Raw genomic sequence first — 17,468 nt, 5'->3', positions numbered from 1 at the left:
CGATTTTGGGGGGGGGATGTAATACAAAAATTAAATACTTTTGTATTAATAAAAGCATTAAAACTTCATTCGTTTTCATAAAATGTATTTGGTAAAGGAAAAGGGTAGAAATTCTATTTTGGGAATTCAAGGCTAAAAACATGCCAATGAATAATAATTAGATTTATATTTCAAAAGAGAAGTTATTTTAAGATCTTTCACTTCCATATAAGGAAAGATTAAACGATTTGCTATGAGTAATAAATTAATTGATGAGGCGTAAGAATACACAGAAAAAGCAATAATGACTGGCCTCTTCACAACTTTTAATCATCCTATATAATGCAGGAGCAATGTTTTTAGGTGTGCTTTTTGTTGTTTATCATGCTTAAATAAAATCCGTCTACTTAGACGGAACATGGGTCTCCCCCCATCTCCAGCGGGAGGGGGCTAAGATGTATGCTTTCACCATCACTACTAAATAAAAAAGATTATGCACAATATGGACTCATTAATCATGCTGCTTTGATTACTAATTAAGTAAAAAATAACGATGTGGTTACACCGTTATTATATATATATATATATATATATATAGGCAAAGATTTATTTTTACTAATTTATTTCTTTTTTTTTATCATGATAATCTTTATCGAAGCTAAAGAAATTCCAAGTCAAAGTCGTTTCTTTTTAAACCAACAAGCGACATCATGAAAATGTGTGAAAGGAAGCGAAATCTATGAAAATGAAATGTAATTCTAAAAACATTTATGTAAGTTTAAAGGGAAATTTTTACCATAGATGATATAGGATATTAACAATATAGTTTTTACGAGTATCAGTTTATATTGTCGTATTTTTTTCCTCTTAAACTTACTAGAATAAAGCTCAACGATAAAATAATGCATTTTATCCTTCTCACTCATTTTACTTTCTGTAAATTATTGAGATAACTAAAAGGAAAAACAAATCCTTTCCTAATAAACTAAACTGGAATCTTTTTTACCCATCTTGTGGGAAACCCTGTATGAGCACTAAAAATATTTCGGTACACACAATTGAAAAAAGAAACACATTATTTCTTCTTGTTATGTTCATATAAAAGAGAAAACCAGGAAATAAAATTGAAAGTCAATTACAATTATCGCACGATAAAGTATCTACTTCGTATTCATAGTATGTTGCATTTCTATTAGCATTGTTGGAGCTAAACTGTTTGATATAGAAACTCTCAGATTTAATCAAGACATTCATAGTGTTTAGTTGTGTAAAATTACTTCCTGAAAAGTCATAGATGTACTTTAAAAAAAGAAATCTAGAAAATTCAACCGAAATTCCTTACAAAAATTATAGTTTTTATTAATAAGTTTTTTTTTTTTAAAGAACATAGGAGAAAATTTCCTTATAGCTTTATAAAAGCTACGATTTTGTACATAGGGTCTTTTTTTTTTGCACATAGGGTCTAGAAAATTATACAAAATATGATCAACCATTTTGTGCTTTGAAGTAGGGCTCAGCAATAAATGTTTTCCTGGGGTACCTTTGTTTAGCCTTGAATGTAGTTGTCTTTTTTATTCGCTGCACTACAGCCTTCGTGGGCCCAGAATAAACAACCATCAAGAAAGTATCCTGTTTTATCCCGAAAGAGAGAGAGATTATCATCGAAACGAAACAGAAAATTATGCTTGTGATGCAATGGACGATCTCATTATTGTTCGTTACGGCATGAATCTTTAGTAAACTTATAATAAGCTGGACTAAAAATAATTTTTATAACTCTAGTGAGCTTAAAAACCAGAAAACATTAAAGAGTTGACATAGTAAAACAAACGTACACAACAACTGGGAACTATTCAACAACAACACGCCAATATGGTAGGTCCTTCTTCTTGACTAGTTATTTGTAATTTAAATTTAATTGTTATTAAAGCTTCCACAAAAACCCAGAACTAATTTCCACTCAATCGAGGTACCCGGTCTTAACCCACTCTTCCCTTTATATAAATCATGAGTATTATTTTTCTAATATTCAAAAAATGCTAAGGTAGCGAATATGGAATTATTTATTTCAAGAATTCTTCCTTAAAAAAACACTAACACTAACATCAAAGATTTATCAATAATTTAGAAAATTAATAACTCATCATGATCTAACATTAGAGAGTGATAAATCAAAACTGAGAATGTCTCGCGGAATAGTAAATTAATGTACTTTGCGGTAATATGTTCTTGTTCTTCGATTTTAGGAAAAGGGAACCAATCTATTTACATAAAATGATAACAGCGTAGATGTGTTCTCAAGTATTACGAAAGTGAAAATAAAAAATGTATATCAACTCATAAAAATGCTAAAACGAGTTAAATTAAAGAAGTTCTGTGATAAGAAAAACTCCGTAGTATAAAATTTTGAAATTCATATACTAAAATTATTATTTTTTCTTCTTCCTATTTCTAAGGACAGAGACTACAAACAAATACAACAAAGAAAAAACAATAAACATCCTAACACAAGAAATAGAATAAGATCGAAATTATCGCCCCGCTCTCTCACATATCAATCTCACATATCAATCTCACATATCAGCTCTCTCACATAGCTGCCACGATGTCAAGTCCGTGGAGTGTTTTGCAGCAATGAAGGTGCTTAGCAGGGCCCTGGGTGTTCAGGCTATTTTTCGAAGGCTCTTCAGTCACATGAAATGTTGCTCTTATTGCAAATAATATGGCTATTTTCATAACTGATTTGAGTTTACAACAGTTACTTATGACTGTTAGGTCAAGTTTTGTCTGTTTTTAGCCCGCGCCCTCATTGTTTATTCAGAAAATGGAGCAAAATGTCAATACAGAGAAAAGCCACAGTTTTAAAGAAAATGAAAAGCTTTAGTGGTCTAATTTTTTAATATTTAAAAACTTACTCAAATGTTGCATTATCTGAGCACACAAAAGTTTGTAAAAAAAAATGGGAATTAGGCATTGATTTTGATAATTTTCATCTAGGTGGGAAAATGTCTCATAATTGGCGAATTTTAAAAAAATTTAATAACTTTTAAAATATTTTAATTATTTGTCCGTTCGAAAACCCAGATAATTATTTACAATATGATGGCAAATACAGTATAAAATTATAGCTTTGCTTCAAGTGTAAGGAATTTAAACTGTGACATTTTTATTTTCCTTGGCGAAAGAACTTTGAAAAACAGTGTTAAGAGTTACATAGACGACAGTATACACACATCTGAGTTGGCCGTCGATTACAATTGTAATTGATTACAGATAAAAACAGCTATGTAATCAATTACTTGTAATCACGATTCCAAGTAATCGCGATTACAAGTAATCAAAATTTTTGATTACATCAGAGTAGAGGAAAAATGTAATCGATTACATTTGCCAATTACAGTAATCAATTAGTTGTAATCATAATGACAAAGTTTGATTATAACTGTAATCATGATTACAATACTCAATTACAGTAATCAATTACTTGTAATCATGATTACAAACATTCATAATTTTGATTACAACTGTAATTGTGATTACATAACCAATTACTGTAATCAATTACTTGTAGTCGTGATTACAAGTGAAGACAAAGTAATCACGATTACTTGTAATCGTAATTACAAGTAATTATAATATATGATTACATGTAGTTGTTGTAGTTTTAGTTTATTTACGTCGTACTAGAGCTGCACAATGGGCTATTGGCGACGGTCTGGGAAACATCCCTGAGGTCACAATTTTGACCCTCTGCAGAGGGGATGGCACCCCCGCTTCGGTAGCCCGACGACCTGCACGCGAAGTCGAGCACTTTACGGTAGAACAGTTTAACGAGGACCAATACCGCACACCCTCGGTCCCTACATAAACACAATATGTTCATGTTCAATGTATGTATCAAAATATGCATAACACATTTGTGTAGGATTATACGTGCATTGGGTGTATTTATATTTTACATATATTCATACATACATTCGACATGCATATATTGTACAGATGTACATACATACATTCGACATGCATAACGTATGTACATACACACATTTGAGATGCATATATTGCACAGATGTATATACATATAGTGTACAGATGTACATTCATATAATATACATATGATGTAATGAACATATAATGTTCATATAATGTACATATATGTGAACATATACTGTACATATATGCATAAATATATTGGACATAATTCTTTTGAACAAATTTTACATGTGTACATACATGCTGTCCCAATCTATGCATACGTGCAATGTATATATGTCCAATTAATGTATCCAATTAATGTACAATGCACGAATGTTCCATATATGCATATCCATATGTACTATATATGCGTGTACAATGCACGAAAGTATGTACATACATTGTACATATGTACATACATTACACATATACATAGGTACATAACATTTATGTCTAAATATGTGTACAATGCAATAAATAAAATGCATGTAAGTTAACTTATAATGACTCAAGCAAGTTAAATGACAAAATCAAACGATATTTAAATTTAGTTTTCAGCTTTAATTGTTCTATATCATTTTAAAATTCTTTGAAATGCTTTCATGAAATGTTTGACAATACAGAATTGTTTTTTTAATAACATAATCCATGGTTCATAGAAATTTTTTAAATGGCAAAAAAAAACGGAAAATTTCATATGCGGAAATAATATTTAGAAATTTAAAATAAGATTATCGTTTGGTTTCTAAAAAATATGAGGTCGAATTTTTGTCTTAGAATAAATTTTAAAACAAACTTTAATAACTTAACTTATATAAAATTTTTCAATGTATGCACAATGTATGTGTATATTGTAATTACATATATTTAAATGTACACATGTATTTATAACATTACTTGTAATTACGTACATGTACATGTTGTATGTACATACGTACATTGTGCATATAACTATTTTTGTACATCCATATATTACATGCGCATAAGTATTAACAAAGTATGTAGTCATACAAATACGTACTTACGTCGTACATAAGTACATACGCTGCGTGTGCACATCATATATCTATGTACATATAAATATACATGCATACATGTATGCATTTTATTTACGCAACTATGTACATATATTGTACCTTTAAACAACATTCTTACATATTGTAAGTAAATACGAACAATTTTATAGACATACGTACATTGTATATACTTGCTATTATTGTAAATTTTCCACAATGTATGTACTTAGGTATATAAAAGCATGCAAACTTATAAACATTATTTTCATATCCGTTCATACATATATTGTCTATGTATACAAAGATACAAAACATTGCATTTTCGAACAAACTAACGTACATGCGTACATGTATCATAAATGCATAATTAAATGTACTATGCACATACGTATTACATTAAATATATTACAATATAATTATGTGTATTGTACATACAAACAATGTTTATGCATACATTGTATATGTATATATAGGAATCATAAATTGTACGTTCAGGCATGCGTACATTTTATGTACATAAAAATATGTTAACCCATACATCTTACATAATGAATTTGCATATAGTATACAATCGTAATAACTTGTAATCGTATAGTTTGATTACAAGTAATCACAATTACTTGTAATCACGATTACATGTAATCATATATTTTGATTACTTGTAATCATAACTACTCGTAATTGTTTCTGTTGTGATTACTTGTCATCGCAATCACTGGAAATCATGATTACAGTTGCAATCAAAATTTTAGTGAATTGTAATCATGATTAATGTGATTGATTTCTGTGATCAATTATTGTAACCACGATTACAGCTGTAATCAAAATTATGTTGCCTTGTCATCATGATTACAAGTAATTGATTACTGTAATCGAAAAATGTAATGGATTACATTTTTGGCCAACTCTGATTACGGTTAAACACGTAGAAAAATCCTTTATGTACTAGTTAAACAATTTCTCATGGATTACTTTCAGCAATTTTCTGAATAATTTTCTAAAAGAAAGAAAAATATCAGAAACTTTCTTAATTCCCTAATTTTAAAGACGTATTTAATTGCTGTATAAAAATTATCCAATATGACTAGATTATAAATTTGCTATTATGAAAAATCCCTTGTAGTAATTAGGCTCTTAACACTGAAAAATTACAGCACTAAATACCGACAATCAGGGTGCCGGTACTTTTACCGTAAAATCCATTTTTATCGGAACATCTTACTCAACAGTTTTAATTACCGTAAAATAACTAAATTCTTCTACTTAAATAAATATTACTGTTAAAATTACGGAATAATATTTTAAGGTTAAATGGATTTTATCGATGATACACCAAAAATGAGTGTACTTCATACCGTAATTTAATCCGGAATTTTTTGCAGTGTATCATACAATAATATTACTGTACCACAAGTTCTGTGGTAACTTTCGCTACATATTACTGAACTTGAAAATTGAAATGGAAACGTAATAAAAATGTCAACAAAAAAAAACTAATTGAAAAACGAAAGTATCAACTAACCTTTGAAACGGGTTTTTACCAGATTCATAAGAAATTGATAATCTGTACAAGACAATAGAAAATTGGTAAGAAAATGATTTTTTTACCTGTAGTCTTCTCTTGAATGCAAAATGCCATCAATATTAATATACCATCATTTGTAATAAAAAAAAAGAGAACTACTTTATTTCGGAAAAATTCTCGTGTTGGAAAACTGTAACATATACATTAAAGAAAATTATCGAAATTTTTTTTTTTTTNAAGAAAATTATCGACAATTTTTTTTTTTTTTTTTTTTTTTTTTTGAAAAGAGAAGTGAAACTTATTCTTTGTGCTTTTCAACTGAGAGCTAGCGCCATCTGTTGACATACACACTTTGATAATTATCCTACAGAGAAAAAACCCACACAAAAATGAAATCTAGGCGAAGAAATGATGAGTGACATTTTAGTGTATTATAGCGAAATATATTTAGTAAAATATTTAATTATTTAAATACTTAACAGAATAAATTAAGGACTTTCGCTTTATTAAAATACTCTAAAGAATAAATTAAGGACAGTAGCACGTAAATACTTACTGACTCTCGTGTCATTGAAATGCTCGGGATAGAATAAATTAATGACTATATACTTGACAGAATAAATTATCGTTTAATATTTACATCCGAATAACATGCTCTCAAGCATGTTTTCAAAAGTCGCTTAACATTAATTCTACTAAACTGCTCAAATATCCTCATATTTGTTAATTATAATGAATTTTAAATTATTGAAGAGAGAAACGTAAATAACACAAATACAAATTTTTAATGAATCTAAAAATAATTTTTATAAGAGGAATATTTATAGAGAAGAGAGAAAACGGAAACATGTGATTTAAAGCAAATCGTGAAACCTAAGAAAAAGCGGATTTCCTATTTAAAACACGCATACATAGTAGACACTAGAAAAACGTCTCTTCTAAATTATCTCTTTTCCTTACTGATTTCTCCCGAAGTGTATGAATATTTTGAACAAAAATACACACGCAGCTCAGGGATAAATTAAATACACAGCTCAGAGAAAAACTCTACAACTGATGCTAATAATCTGATACAATATTAAACGAAAGTGATTATAATTTATGTAATAAATTATTTCGTATTTTATAACCTCCGTTGAACAGCCGACTCAATTTTGAGTTTATGAATACCAATGTCAACTCTAATTTGAACCAAATCCAGAAGACAAGAAAACTCGTGTATCAAGTACAGGGAGAAATTTTATTTCATTGATGATTTTTGGGTGGAACTAATCCACATTTGCGTTACATGAAGAGGAAAACCGCGAAAATCTCCCTCGGATAGTCTGACGGCTAGGGGACTCTAACCCGTAATCTGTCAACCCCTTAAGATATCAACACTGAGATTGGAATTCGTATCGACAAGCCATCGCTGGGATTCGAACAAAGGTCACGCTCTACCCCTGATACACCACTGTTCTGTAATAAAATATGACATTTTTTTAAAACACTACACAAAAAAACTTTTAAGTGAAAGTATAATATATAGAAGCCAAAATACTATTATTGGTAGCGTATACTTTATAATCTAAATAAACATGAGTTTCTTAACAATTTGTTTAGAATGATTAATAAGCCAAATTATTATCTGAAAATTCGCACATTGTTTTCTCGTAGAACAGAATTTTTATTTCGGTTTTTCTCATTTAATTACTATTAGTTCAGATAAATAAACAATTAAAAATTGTATTTTTTATTTAAGATGAGAGACATAGTTTTCAGATAATCAGAAATTTTCAAAAGCAATTGATTTGACAAGAATCGAAAAAAATGTTTCAGGGGAGGAAGAAATGACTAGGATTGACCACTACGAGGCTTAGCATATTTTATTAAGCCAAATTATTATCCGAAAATTCTCACATTGTTTCCTTATAGAACAGAATTCGGTTTTCCTCAATCGATTACTGTTAATTCAGACAAATAAATAAATAATTAAAATTTCTTTAGTTTTTCTTTTTTTCCCCCAAATGAGTAGCATATTTTTCAGACAATCAGAAATTTTCGACGTCGAACGATTAAAGCAATTAATTTGACAAGAATCGAAAAAAATATTTTAGGGGAACAGGAAACGACTAGGACTAAACAAGAAAACGGGTAATTACTCATAGACAATTTTCAATACAAAACATTCTAAATATATTATATATTTGACAATTAATGAAAATATATTATTAAATAATGTTTGTGAATAGTTTTTTTACAATCAAATTATGGCTAATTGAAGCATATAACTACTCAATACTTTTACTTCAACAGGGACGTTTAACAGACTGGTACACAATGTGGAAATGGGATCCTCAATTAATACGGTCCCTGCTTTCTAACTATAAAATAATTTAATTGAACAGCAAAAGAAATCGTATCATTATCTTTAAAATTAATTTCAATGTATTTTGAAGAAATTTATTTCATTATAACCACAATTATAACATTAAAATTCCAAAATATAGAGATTTTTATTCAAGATGACTAATGATTAATATCTCTCACCATTTCAATTTCTTTAAATAAAAATTTCTTTGATCAAAAAACAAACGTAATTTCAAGATGACAAATGAACAACTTGAACAAATGTAATTCGAAAGGTTTGTTTAAAAATTAAAGATGAAGGGACTCTTTTTACTTTAAGTACAGTAATAATAAGAAGAAGAGTAAGAAAAAAATTTCCTCAAGGAAAGTTCAATACCTGTTATAATTTCATTTTATTAAAGGAGGTAAAACGTAAAAGCAAATTATCTAATTCAAAAATACTACATAAATTTTTTGTCATATTGTTCCTATTACATTAATGCATGGATCCCCAACCTTTTCGTATAAAATAACACCTATTAGAACATGGTCGGACAGCGGGCACCATTTATATTTTTAGTGCGACTTTTTTAGTTGGAATAAATACATTTAGATAATATTTTATTAAAAACTATAATAATTTTAGCGTGATCGAAAAGTGGTGATCGGAAGGCACCATGGTGTCCCCGAGATCACCAAAAACCAAATTATTTTTTATGTGATTCTCTTTTGAGAATGATTGTGCACCTATACGCTAACATATTCCAAGCACCCGGAGTAAAAATACTATTTCACTGTTTTTCTTTCAATTCATAGTTCTATGTCATTATATCGCTATATTTTTTAAAAAAAGAAGGAGATTAATTAATTTATCTAAAAAGCTGAATCATAAATTAATGTACGAAGTTAATATCATAAATTAATAATATTTTATATACATATGTGATTTAGGTTAGTAAAATACCCGCTTTAAGCTCTTTTATGGAGCGAGTTAATTTTTTTTTAGTTTTATGAAAATTAATCTATGAGTTGAAAAATTTACAGGCAAGTCAGATGTTGCTGGCAAACTATAAGGTTCACGCTTACTTTGCTAGGAGAAAAAAATGGAGAAAAAACGAGTATGACTCATTTCATTGAAATGATGAAAAAGCTACAACGAAAAGAAATCAAATGCCATATTTGGGTCTTAATTGTTCGATATTTTATACTGATCGACCCCAGAAAAAATTCACCGCTTTCAAATAAAAACGGAAAATTAAACTAGAGCAATTTTTTGCGTCTTTTTAACTAGTAAATCACTAAATCACATCACAAATTTATCATATATCCCCCCCCCCAAAAAAAACAGAAAAATAAGAAGAAGAAAAACCTCTAAAAGGATTAAACGAAAAATTATTTTCGTATTTTCTTTCTTGGCAGGATTCCAGAATAAGATGACAGTAAACAACATTAGTAGGGATGAAAAATAACTCTTGACGCATTTGTACTAATCTTTATAGAGGAATTCAAATTTATTCTTAAATAAATCAAACAGATTAAGCTAGCAGAAAATGATAACGAGATAACTTACAAAAATAACAACATTTAAAGAACTGCAAGAAACAAAATAAGGGTGATTACTGAGTATTAAGAAAACAAAAATGATAGTAGTTTGCACAGCAAACCAAAAATTAATTATTAGTACTAATATTTATTAGTACTAATTGATAATTTGGCTTCACATTACTTCAACAAAAAACTTTGCCATCTTGAATTTTGAATTAAATTTTTCATGGATTTACGTTTTCCAGTTTTCCGTTCTTTGCTTTCAACATACTTTTGATAATAGAATTTTTTTTTTTCTACATAACAGTATATTTTTCAGAAAAGGTCAAAAATAAAAGCGCCTCTTTATTAGATTAGAAGAAATAGCATTTGCTAACTTCCAGTTCTTCGATGAAATTTCTTTCAAAAATATAAAGCTATAAACTATACCGTTAAATAGGTAAGTAAATCAATACAGTACATTTGTCGGTTTTCAAATTATTCAAAAATTACTATTATAACTATTGAAAATCGGTCGAACAATTTTATTAACGTAAATTACGCAAAAACAAAAAGCGTCGTTGAACAGCTGACCCAATTCTGACTTTACGACGACCAATGCTCACCTTCGTATCCTTATAATTTTGAACTCAATTCAGAAGACAAGGGAACTCCTGTATCAAGTATTAAGAAAAGTTCGCCTTTGGGCAGGACTTTTTCAATGGAACTAACCCGCATTTGCGTTACAAGGAGAGGAAAACCTCTTACGATTAGCCTGACGGTAAGAGGACTCTAACCCATGATCCGTCCACCACTGAGGATATTTGACGTCAGAACTATGATTCGTGCTAGCCGGATGCGGAATTCGTATCGACCCGCCATTGCTGGGATTTGAACCCAGTCACTTTATTGAAAGGCAATCGCTTTAACTCCTGAGCCACGGAACAAAAATCAAAAACAAACAAATTTATACTAAACTACCTTTCAAAAAAGAAAAAAAAAACTATATTTTAATTCTGTACATTAGCCTGTGTTTAGACTTTTTCTAAAATTTATTTCTCATTATTTTTGAAGTAGACGAAGACAGAGTCGGACGAATCTGAAAAATTCTTATTATGCAAAATCTTATTAATGTTTATTATGGAGAAAAAGATATCAAAAATCGAAAAACAGACAAATGCATAATACTAAACAACCATTCAAAAAAGTACTGTGCGGGTATAATTTTTCCAGAAAAAAAATTAAAATTCTAACTCCAGACTTACGCAAGCTATATTTTCTCCCATCAACTTTGAAGACGCGTTGTACTTTACAAGTTTCGAAAGATACTGCCACTTACACCATTTTATTAAATAAAGAAAACTAAAAGCATATTCATAATTTTTCTCTCCGTCTACTCCGCTTTAACGATTGAGTTTAGTCGATAGCCTGTTAAGAGCTCAATTCCATGGTGTCTAGTGTAAAGCACGTGATAATTTTTAAACTTTTATGGCTTCTCGAATTTTCTCTCACATTTGAGGTAGGTATTTTATTTACGTCGCACAAGAGCTGTACAATGGGTTATTGACGATGGTATGGGAAACATCACTGAAGATGATCCGAAGATATGCCATTGAAATTCTCTGCGGAGGGGATGGTTCCTCCTCTTTGGTAGCCTAACGATCTGAGAGCGAAGTCGAGCACTTTACGGTGAAACAGTTTAACGAGGTCCAATACCGTGCACCCTCGGTCACTAAGTAGGCTGATCAAGGTGGTCACGCACCAGCTTACTGATGTTTGATGCTTACTCTAGGTTTGCTAGGACTCACTTCGTTCTTTTTAATTTTAAAATAGTAATGGAGGTGACAGCGAATTTGCGAGTAAAAGCTTCTCCCATGGTACGGCGTTCTCTTGAGAAAATGTAAACATACCATAGCACATGGGATCACAAATCACGGTTCTGAGGGTGAAAATCGCGAAAACTTCATGCACGTTTCGACGTCACACTGGAAGACCATTGCAAAATATTCTCTAAACTTGCTAGCTACAAAAAAAAATGTGTTTGATTAATCATTATAAAAGTTGTTTGAAGTGGCGCCCGCCGACATCATTGCATAGTTACAACGACGTAAAAACGGTTCTCAGAGGTGCATGAAGCTGTGCTTCTGATGTCTACCGAAGGGATGATAATCCGCGAAATGAGATCCTTCGGAGTAATTTAGGTAGGGCAAACCTTAACTGACATCTACCTTTCGTATCCTCTAGATTCAGAGCCTGTGTGCGTTTTTCGTGATTTTCACCCCCTCATCTCAACGTGGTTTTTGACCCAGTGCTCCATGGTATATTTTCATCCTCTTTATACCTTTTGTCCCCCTCTGAATTCGTCTGTCTTATTTTTAAACACCCTATATGTATCAAAAGATACTGCGATGCAGAATTAATATTTATCATCAGTTTATTTGTGAAAATTAGATAAAGATGATTAAAATCAATATTATTTTCCCCATCCATCTACACATCTTTGGCTGTTAAGCTCAGTCAGAAAGGAAGAGGCCTCTTAACATCAATTGAATGAAATATTAGTCATGATTATCGACAGAGTAAGCGCATTTTCATTTATTTTATTAGGTTAATTTAATGTTTTGTTCTTCTTTAATGAAAGGGAAATAAAAGCTATTGATTACTAATTTTATTACAAGCTTTTTACTCTATTCATATGGTCAATGTAATAAGTGCTCAAAATTTTCCCAATATATTAAAAGAGTTTTACATTAAAACAACATTTCATAATTTAGAGGTAGGATTTTTAGCAAAATTACATAGTATATCATATGCAAAACACTTATATCAAGAATTAAAAAAATAAAACTAAGTATCAATTTTAATGCCATACATAGCATAGCTTTGTACTTAAAGTAAGGAATTTCCAAAATTCTTGAAATGCATTACCACGAAAATATTTTGCGATTTTTTTTTACTACAAAAATATACAGACAAAGAGAATGATAATAACTTGAATTAATTTTTAAACACAAGTTTGACAGCTGCCCAGTCAAAGAGAATATTTTTATAAAATCCGCAACTCAATTTTTCCGCCTTGATTATTCCGATTAAGTTGTTATGTCGTAGCTGTTTACTACAGTTTAACGAAAATTTTATTTTTAATCTTATTCTAATTTATAAATAATGTTGCTTAATCCATCTATATGTTACCCACAATCGAACTATATAGTTTACGAAGAAATTGTAAAAATCTAAAACATTTCACTTGTGGATGATAAAAAAAAAAAAATTAAAAAAATTAAAAAAATGCTAAATCTGGTCTGTGTGCCTAAAATACTACGCGTGCTTTTGCGGTCGTTATGTATAACAAATGTAATAAAAGATGCAAACTTAAGACGCAAACTTATGATTAAATATTAACTTTAATTGCCGTTTTTGGCTTATTTAAAATTGAAATATGTAAGTACAACCCAAAAGTTCTAATTAAAATTCATTGAACTGAAAAAGACTCTGCGCTTTCTGTATTTTGAGTACGATTCCATAAACTACAATTAGTGTTTTCAGACAACAATGTTTTTCATATTTGCAGAACTTCTCTAATTTTAAACTCTCTTGCTTAAAAATTTATAATCTTGCATCTAGAAGAAACATGTATATTCATCTGCAACACTATCGTAAAATTCTAAAATTTATCTGCCGAGCGTACGATAAAGTATTTGTTTAGAAATATTGCACTTAGCAGGTATTTAAATTCTATAGAAAAATTCTAAAATTTATCTGCCGAACGTGCGGTAAAATATTTGTATTGAAATATTGCACTTTGCAAGTATTCAAATTTTAAAAACCAAGTATGTTTACTACTACAAGTAACTGCACTACTGAATAAAAGTACTTTAATTAATTGAAACTTTATTAGCTAGAAATTTATTAGCGGAAAAAAGATAAGTGCTGTCAAATTTAAATGAAAAATCTTCTTGATTCAAATTATTTTCAACTTATTAAAATGATTCATCATTAAGAATAAAATTTCAGAAAATTATCTAAGCGATGGGTAAATAAAGTTAGTAAGTAAATGAAGCATAAAGCATTCTTAATCTTTAAAAATAACAAAACTCTACATGAATTTAAAAAAAATAGTGATGTTCATTTCTTTTAAAATTTGGTTAATTTTTGTCTACAATGGCAAAAATATTTGTAGCGCCCGCCGCCGTGACAAGCTGATTCTGCTACCGGGTAGTGATCAATTTAGTTTTCAGTGCAAATAGGATTTTTTTTTTACTGCATTTGCAATTTTCGGATTAATTAAATAATAAATTCAGAGTTTTTGTTAAAAACTATAGAAATTATCACGCTTGTGATTTTTTTTTTGAAAAAAAGAAAAAGAACTGTTTTAGGAAATTACAATTAAAAGCTAAAGAAATTTTTTTGCTTTAACTTGTATAAATATGATTTACTTAAATAAAATAGTTATTGTTCAATTGTGAATCAACTTAAAAAAAATATTGTCTCTAAATTTAAAAACTCATTTTGGTTTATTAATTTCTTTTGTGTTTGTCAGCAAGGACACATAAAATTTTCGTGTCGTCTAAATCTTTAAGTATTTTAATGCGGAAAACGTTACGTGATTAAAATTTGTCAAATAAATATTTGACGAACGCAGTAAACGTAAATTTCCCGCGTATTAGTCTCCTTCAGAATTTTTTCATAGTGTATTTTTTAATAGACTATTTTAATTAACATATAAAACAGGCAGCAAAAAAGAATTAATTGATGCAATGACAGTGACAAAAATGATTTGTTAGGTAAATTAGAAACAAGTGTCAAATTAATTCGATATAAAAATATGTAGTTCGTCATTATGTGTCAAATAAAGAATCTGCATGCAAAAACGTGTTCAATAAAATAAAACATTTTATACAAAAAAAATATGTGATCAAAAAAGTATTTTTAAATATAATTGGCAATTTATTACATTATTAATTGCTTATATTTATTCTATTTTTAAACTGAAAAGGAAACTAAGATTTCCACGTAATTTCATAAACTATGCTTTACATACTGAAAGAAATTCTTTGACATTTATGAGATTATCTAGATAAAGAAAAAAATTTATATTAAATGTTTCAAGTCTTGTTTATGAAAAAAAAATTTATTTATCCTTTATAATTTCATATTAGAAAAGAAAACTTGTTCGAAATAAAGCATTAAAACTTAAATATATAACATGCATATTTTCACAAAATTGTGATATATAATGTACGCTAAATTATATAAACGACATTAAAAAAATTAAATAACATAGAATTTTGAAATACATTTTTTTTTTTTTTTTTTTTTTTTTTTTTTTTTTTGCTTTCGAAAATACATTCCTAAAATTGTGAGTTTTATTAAATGCATTTAAAAAAATATTACAGAAGAAAGTCTCGAGATTCTTTTGACCAATAACCAAGTGCTCATAATTATACAAATGTTGAAAGTATTTATAAAATCCCACACTGAATTACTTAAGTTTTCCTGATAAATATGTAATATTCTTTAATTAAAATAACAAATAAAAAATATTTTTACTAATAATAATATTTCCCTGGAGATTTTTAAACAAATACTAGTATGGAAATAAAATTTCTATAGATTAGGAGCATCCCATATAATTTTTAATAATTCATAGTTAAAAAATCACTATTCAATAAGCACATGGATACCCCCATGAAACGTACTGCGTTTGAACAGACCCACTCACAGTGTATCCTCGTGAAAATTGCAAACGATAACACAAAAATTAAGAAGGAAACAGAGTTAAGAAGGATGTAAAGAGTTACCTTGAGTTATGTCATTTATAATCTCGTTCAATTAATGTTGTTCCATTTAAAACAGTATGAATTTTACGGATTCAAAGCCAATAAACATTCTGTATCATTTTAAGCATCTTCACTTTTCTTCCCCATGTACCGGCTTTTCCACTCCCTCTCTCTCCTCTTTTGTTCAGTTCACCCCTCATGAAATTGGCGAACAGGGTTGCAAGGAAGAAGAGAAACTCTCCAAACGCCGCCAACACGCTGTTAAAAGGAAAGAATTCGGTTTTATGTCATTCTCAGCAAAATCGCTCGCACACGAACCTCGAATTAAGTCATGCACAATTGACGTGTAAAGTTTACTGACTTAGCGTGAGAATTTGGTTTACATAGATTTAGGTGCTTACCTAAGTCTTTATATATGCGCCCTATCTTAGACTTACCACACAAAAAAAATTTAATATTATGATAAAAAACAAGAACACTACTGTGATGAGATTTTCGGGTATTTATAATCATTAATTTAAGACAATAAAAATCATAATTGCGATAAAAAGGTGAAATTTAGAAAAGGGGCTGAATTGAAACATTGCATACACTCACAGCATTAAAATGAAATTTGCCTCTATAATGCGAGAAAATAATACACTATCTTACAATAATTATATTCAAAGTTTAATTATGAGTTAATGTTATATATTAAGAAAAGTAAAAAAATATCTTATAAATATGTATTGTTGTTATTTTTTGTCATTTTTCCTGGAGCGTTCACCTTCACCATGCGTCGCGGAGATTGCTTGATTATTATTTATTCCCCTGGTTAGGATTTTGATAGAATGGGATTTACATGATGTTTTCCAAGAAGCTAAAAATATTGGGAAAGCTGGATTTAAATTTCACTTTGTTTCCAAANTTGGCTTACTTTTGAAAGAGTTATCGCTATTTTTGTGATTTTTCCTTAATTTATGATAACCAGTGTATATTTAAATTCATCCCATAAAAAGTAATAATAAATAAATAAATAATTTTAATATTTTCATTTTGTTATGTCTGATAGGGCATTCACTGCAAGGACATATGGTTCTTTTTTCTCCGTAATTTAACTGGAAAACTGCTAGAGCAGGAGAAATGCTTTAGCTAAAGTAGCGAACTTCGCAATCGCTCAGATTCAGAGCAATTCAGAAATTTCTTCAAGTAGATTAAATTTAAAAATTGGACACAATTGTAATATATATATATATATATATATATAGTCGTTGTGGTAGATGTCCTAAATATATACTTGGTCTAGTCAAGTGTCACTGTCCGGTATACAATTGCCCGGTATGCCCTACATCAATGTTTTTT

At 29.2% G+C, this 17,468-nt stretch overlaps 2 protein-coding genes across 3 annotated transcripts in view; both read right to left on the bottom strand.

Annotated features, from left to right (window-relative positions):
• The window catches only part of LOC107440089 (uncharacterized), a 19,306-nt gene extending 12,596 nt beyond the window's left edge, over positions 1 to 6,710 (bottom strand). Inside the window, exon 1 of the mRNA XM_043040657.2 lies at positions 6,579 to 6,710. The gene's annotated coding sequence lies outside the window, so the exon portion shown is untranslated. The remainder of the gene's footprint in view (positions 1 to 6,578) is intronic.
• Positions 1 to 16,322, bottom strand: part of LOC107440090 (NADP/NADPH phosphatase nocturnin) — a 129,170-nt gene extending 112,848 nt beyond the window's left edge. The window contains exon 1 of one of the 2 annotated variants that reach the window (XM_071187930.1): positions 16,149 to 16,322. The gene's annotated coding sequence lies outside the window, so the exon portion shown is untranslated. The remainder of the gene's footprint in view (positions 1 to 16,148) is intronic. The other variant, XM_071187931.1, reaches the window with a different exon arrangement.
• Positions 16,323 to 17,468: the final 1,146 nt, after the last annotated feature.

This window comes from Parasteatoda tepidariorum, chromosome X1 (assembly GCF_043381705.1).
Source record: "Parasteatoda tepidariorum isolate YZ-2023 chromosome X1, CAS_Ptep_4.0, whole genome shotgun sequence".
Lineage (NCBI taxonomy): Eukaryota > Metazoa > Arthropoda > Arachnida > Araneae > Theridiidae > Parasteatoda > Parasteatoda tepidariorum.
The sequence above is the reverse complement of the archived record's forward strand: the minus strand, read 5'-3'. Positions and strand labels throughout refer to the sequence as shown.